Raw genomic sequence first — 6,421 nt, forward strand, 5'->3', positions numbered from 1 at the left:
GTCAAGAACGGAAAAGTTGACTTTGGGCATATGGTACCCATGTGCTTTGGCCACGTGTCTCCCAAGGGGTAAATATAAATTGCCAATTCTCATGGAATGCATGTGTTTTTCCACTCTTTTATAAAGAGGTTGTTTGGTCTTGCCAACGTAGAAGGAACCACACTGGCACTGCATGAGGTAGACTACTCCCCGTGTGGTACAGTTGGCAAAATGTTTTAGCGAGAGAGTCTCCCCATTGGGCAATGCCAGTGTGGTCCTCCTGCCAATGACCTCACATTGCGCGCAGTGTCCACATGGGAAGGTCCCATGGGTCTTGCAGGGGTCCTTGGCAGAGTTGCCTTTGTATTCACTCCGGACCAAAATGGTCCCCAGTGAATCCGCACGTTTAAACGTGAGCTGAGGTCTATCCAAGAGTAGATTTTGGAGGATGGGGTCCTCAGTGAGTATAGGCCAGAATTTCGTTATTATTCTTCTAATTCTTGCATGCTCATTTGAAAACCCCAAGATTATCCTTGAGTTGTTTTCTTCAGATCTAACATTTTGTGATTTGGTTTTAAAAATCAACTTGCGTCTGTCTAAGGCTTTAACTCTGTTAAACGCTTTCCGGAGACAAGTTTTGGTGTATCCCCTGGCGGATAGCCGGAGGGAGAGTGCATTGCATTGTTCGTGGAAGTCATCTTCCATCGAACAGTTTCTCCTAATTCTAAGAAACTGGCTATAGGGTATAGACCTCTTGAGGGGTTCGGGATGAAAGCTACCCGCATGTAATATGGTATTCCCAGCGGTCTCTTTCCTAAAAAGGGTGGAGTAAATTTTACCATTGGGATCTTTTTTAATTTTAATGTCCAAAAAACTGATTTCTGATTGATCGTGAGACATGGTGAAGAACAAATTAAATTTGTTGATATTCATAAGTCTCAGAAGTTCATCGAGGCCACTTTGCGGTCCATCCCAAATAATAAAAATATCGTCGATGTAACGCTGCCAAATTAAGATGTGGGCAGCGCACATCGACGCATTCTCTCCCAGGAGGAAATCCCGCTCCCACTCCCCCAGGTACAGGTTGGCGTAGGAAGGTGCACAGCACATTCCCATAGCCACACCCTGTACCTGGAGGTAGTGGGAGCCCTGGAAGAGAAAGGTGTTATGATACAAAATAAATTCTAACATAGTAAGGATGAAGGCGTTGAACTTGAAATCAGTGGTTGGCTGCTGCTTGAGAGCCTGTTCAACAGCCCTCAACCCAGATGAATGGGGAATGCTGTTGTACAGGGTCTCAACGTCGACGGAGACCAAAAAGGCGTCCGTCGGTATCGTCATATCTTCCAGCATCTGTAGCAGATGTATAGTATCTTTAGTGTAAGATGGTAGGTTGAGAACGTGTGGTCTCAAATATTGGTCAATGACCTCACTGACACCTTCAGAGATTGAGCCATTACCCGATATTATCGGTCTCCCTGGAGGGTCCACAAGGTTTTTGTGGACCTTAGGGAGAGCATAGAAGGTGGGTTGTCTGGGATGTTGGACCCTTATAAAGTCCCATAAATCTTTAATTATGACTCCTCGATGAAAGAAGTCATCGACGAGATCATAAAATTGTTTATTGAAGCCATCAACCTGAGCTGGCGTAATTTTAAGATAGCATTCCTTATTCTTTAAAATTTTGAGACACATTCGCTCATAATTATTGTTGTTCATCAAGACCACATTTCCCCCTTTGTCAGAGGCTTTGATAGTAATGTCTGGAAGATTTCTAAGAGTTTTCAAAGCTAGTTGTTGTTCGGAACTTAGATTTGAATGGACACTGTCCTTTTTCATGGCTTCAAGCTCTTTGGCAGTTTCTCTGACGAAGTGGGAAATGGCTGGATTTTGATTAAGTAAAGGAAATTTATTTGATCTTCGTTTAAATCTGGACATTGGATCCTTATTTACGGTGTTATCCTCATTATCCAATTCCTCCAAGTCCTCATCATCCCAAGCTCCATCCAAAGTCTCATTTTCTTGAAGCAGGAGATTTAAATCCCTAAGGGCTTTGAAATCTGCTGCCTTAAGATTGGGGGCCAGTTCTCTAAGTGGATCAATGTGTTTTGCATATAGGCTTTTGTAGAATAGCCTACGGGCAAACAAATGAATGTCTTTGACAGCATCAAATATGTTCGTACCCGTATTAGGACAAAAGGAAAGTCCCAATGACAAGACCTCATGCTCGACAGCTGTGAGGCTGTGGGAGGAAAGATTGATGATGTTCAAACCTCCTCCTGATTTAGATTCGGTAGTGTAGGGGGTATGTCCATTATTGTTAAATTGGGGGATGCTGCTGGCATCCCCCTTTTGTCCAAAAAATTATCCAATGCAGTACGTTGTGTTTTGGGAATAGTCCCACTATCTTTTTTGGGGAAAAGTCTGCTTCTACCGGATGATTGATCCTTAGTGTCCCCATCAACTACTTCACTCGATGGAGTGGTTTTTTTTCTAGGATTATTAGTAACCTGAGATAGTTGTGGTACTATTGCGGCCTTTTTATTGGCCTGCTTGACTTCCCCCTCGAGGTTTTGTTTGAAGGAGGCCCCTTTCCTTTTTGATGCTACACGCCCCGTATTGGAGGACATGGAGGAGGAGGAGTTTGATGGAGTATCAGAGGAGTAGTCTTTATGTATGCCATCTAGTTTGCTATTTTTCTTGGGGTTTTGGTTTCTAAATCTTTTAATATTGTCCCATTTATATGCTCTCCCTTCACGGAATGCGTTTTTGTCTCTCCAGTACTTTTTTTCTTTTTTAATCAAAATTGATTTACTAAAGGTTTCCAAATGCTCCTTGAGTTTTTGTTCAAGATTAGCATATTCCTCTAAGGATTTTAGGGGAGTCAGGTTAGCGTAGAGGGCTTCAATTTCATTGTCCAGCACTTGAAGTTGCTGACGATATTCGTTTTGTAGCAGTTGCATTAGATTTTTGGAACATTCATCTAGTCTGGCCTCCCAATTACTTTTGAGCTCCTTGCTGATTGTATTCAGGATCGGAAAGATCTGAATACGTAATCCAATTGGATTAATATGTTCACTAATGTATCTTTCCATGGACTGTATATGCCAATGCAAGGCAGCTTTTTTCTCAAGAACCTTAGTCAGGTTAAAGAAAAGGGATGCCAGATCAGATGTAAGTTGTTCCTTACCTTGGTAGTTCTTTTCAATTTGGGTCATAAGTTCTTCCCATTGACCACCCTTAAGATCCCCCATGATGTAATGACACCGTCCTAATCGCCCCTCCTAACCAACAAAAAAACGAGAAACAAAACCAAAAAAGACCAAACAAACAAAGCAAACAAGGGGGGGGGGGGAAAGGGGGGGAAAAAAAGGGAAGAGGGGAAGGGTTTTTTTGGCGAGAAATGTTTTTAGACAAAAATAGTCATAATTTCTAGTCCTCCAAGGAGGAAACCCAAAAACATATATGAAGATGGGTAATTTAAACAGGCTCTGGACCCTGCTCTCATGGAATTATCCAATAGAGTACAGGGAAATATAAACCAGAGTCTGAAAAAAGGAAAATTGTTACTTTTAGAAAAAAGTAGGATCCATGCCAAGATACATGAGCCTAGCGAGGTATGTGGGTGTATTATCCACCCTATAATTTATGAAAGGATTTGGCTCATGTATGGAGGCATGAGGTTGCCAACATCTCTGTATCAATTGAAAAAGATGAATACCTCTAAGTGAGGTGAGATTTTTCGGGCAACCAAAAAAAATATAGTGACAACTAGGTCATAAAAATATATAAATTTTAATACATTAATTTACAGCATAAACATTTCATAATGACAACATTAATTAAAAAAAGGGGGGGGGGGGAAGGAAAAAATTATTACTGCTAGAGGATCACCACACACCCCAGGACTAGGCTAAGGGTATAGGTGATCATTAATCCGACGCGTTTCAGATGTCTCAGTAATACATCTTTCTTCAGGGAATAGAAAGCAGCAAGAGTTTTTCCTAAAACAAAAGAAAAGTATATAATAACATACAGAGTATATACCTGTAACCAAAGATTTGTTCTTTGACATTTGCAACATGTAGAGAAAAGGGGGGAGAGATGGAAAGCTCAATATGTAAGAGGAAAAAGGAACTCACCCCTTTCCAGACACAGAGCGCCTAGATCATCCCCATGGAGCTTGTGTGTGAGCCGCAATCAGGGCAACCAAACCAGATGGTGTACTTAATGTCCATAACGATCCCCCAATCCAGAGGACTCCATAACCATGGGGGGGTGGAGTGACATAAGTCTCCACAAAGGAGTCAGCAGTCATAGGACAAATAAAAAGTGTAATGGCTGGGGAGAGATTTAGGTAAATAAGTACAGGGAGGGTATTAGATTCTTCACTAAAAGGTGAGACCAAAAATAGAAACAAACTCCTTTCTTATCTGTCAGTTCTGAGACATCTAGGCACAGTGAATATCTTTGCCCCATCCTCAGGAATTTGCCCTCACTCCATTAAGCGTTCCTCCAATGGTTCCATTTTTGCCCTGTATTTGTTTTTGGATTCTCTTGTTTCCCCGGGTCCCCTGTTTAATGATGCCCCGAAACTGCAATTTTATTGCTGCTGTCTAAATCTATGGACTGTTAGGCTCTCTGGAACGGGTGGTGATTTCCGCCCCTTCTGTGCGGACACTTCCTTGTCTTTCCCTGTCTGGTCGTTGGGCGCACTTCGTTCGCGTCGCTGTGACGCGTACAGTGGGTGGCACCACTGTGTGTGTTGCGTTCGCGTTCGGTCGTCTGACGTCTCATGCACCTGATTGGGTGCGCAGTCGTCACATGACCCTTTGGTATTCTGGGATCACGCTAGACGCCGTGAGTCATGTGCTGTGTGACGCGCAGGAGGCGCGTCACCAGCGGCATGTCCACGGTGTCGTGCCCTGATTGATCAGAGCTCGGCCACCTGACGCTGACGTCAGTAGTGGCGCGCGCTGTTTGCACGCCAAACATGGGGGATTTGGAGGATAGGAATCACTTCAGTTGATCCCCAAATGTCCATTTACTGCTCCACCTACAACCAATTATCCCATTCAAGGAACAGCTGTTACACCGCCGGAGTGAATGGATCATCCTCACCTGAGGTCCATCATCCTCAAAGTAAGTATAAAGGGTAGTCAGGGGGGGTTTCCCTGTCAGCATTCACTTTCCTCCCCTCACCTGTTGGAGCTGGAGGTTATTTTGTCTTCTGGTCAAGTTTGCTTTCCTTTCTTTGACTGGAATGGCTGTTCACCTTTGAGCTGATGCATTGGGAGTGGTAAGTACATTTTAGGGAGTTTGTTTCTATTTTTGGTCTCACCTTTTAGTGAAGAATCTAATACCCTCCCTGTACTTATTTACCTAAATCTCTCCCCAGCCATTACACTTTTTATTTGTCCTATGACTGCTGACTCCTTTGTGGAGACTTATGTCACTCCACCCCCCCATGGTTATGGAGTCCTCTGGATTGGGGGATCGTTATGGACATTAAGTACACCATCTGGTTTGGTTGCCCTGATTGCGGCTCACACACAAGCTCCATGGGGATGATCTAGGCGCTCTGTGTCTGGAAAGGGGTGAGTTCCTTTTTCCTCTTACATATTGAGCTTTCCATCTCTCCCCCCTTTTCTCTACATGTTGCAAATGTCAAAGAACAAATCTTTGGTTACAGGTATATACTCTGTATGTTATTATATACTTTTCTTTTGTTTTAGGAAAAACTCTTGCTGCTTTCTATTCCCTGAAGAAAGATGTATTACTGAGACATCTGAAACGCGTCGGATTAATGATCACCTATACCCTTAGCCTAGTCCTGGGGTGTGTGGTGATCCTCTAGCAGTAATAATTTTTTCCTTCCCCCCCCCCCTTTTTTTAATTAATGTTGTCATTATGAAATGTTTATGCTGTAAATTAATGTATTAAAATTTATATATTTTTATGACCTAGTTGTCACTATATTTTTTTTGGTTGCCCGAAAAATCTCACCTCACTTAGAGGTATTCATCTTTTTCAGAATGTCAATGTCTTTTACATACATTATCATAATAATATAGTGTATAATGCGTATAGAAAAGAATAAACCCCATTTAAAAAAATCCAAGTTTGTTGCTTTGCCGCCTGAAATGAAGACAGACACAGTTTTTGTTTTTACCCAGTTGTATTTACTCAGTGCAACTTATAACATCTAAGTGAAAGATATAACATGTCAGAGAAATATAAAAATAATTCAAAAACAGAATCATTGAGTTAAAAAAACATATTTCCCTTGTTGTGTTTTGTTGAACCACCTTTTGCTTTTATTACAGCCTTTAGTCTGTTGGGATATGTCTCTACTGACTTTGCACATCTAGACTTTGCAATATTTGCCCACTCTTCTTTTGCAGAACTTCTCAAATTCTGTTAAATTTGATGGTGACTCTTT

General features: G+C 42.0%; 1 long non-coding RNA gene across 1 annotated transcript; it reads left to right on the top strand.

The window, feature by feature from the left end:
* The first annotated feature begins 5,106 nt into the window (after positions 1 to 5,106).
* LOC120926301 lies at positions 5,107 to 5,755 on the top strand. The gene is made up of 3 exons (XR_005746940.1): positions 5,107 to 5,278; positions 5,378 to 5,576; positions 5,715 to 5,755. It is a non-coding gene; the product is annotated as an uncharacterized LOC120926301 (long non-coding RNA).
* Positions 5,756 to 6,421: the final 666 nt, after the last annotated feature.

Source organism: Rana temporaria, chromosome 2 (assembly GCF_905171775.1).
Source record: "Rana temporaria chromosome 2, aRanTem1.1, whole genome shotgun sequence".
Classification (NCBI taxonomy): Eukaryota; Metazoa; Chordata; class Amphibia; order Anura; family Ranidae; genus Rana; species Rana temporaria.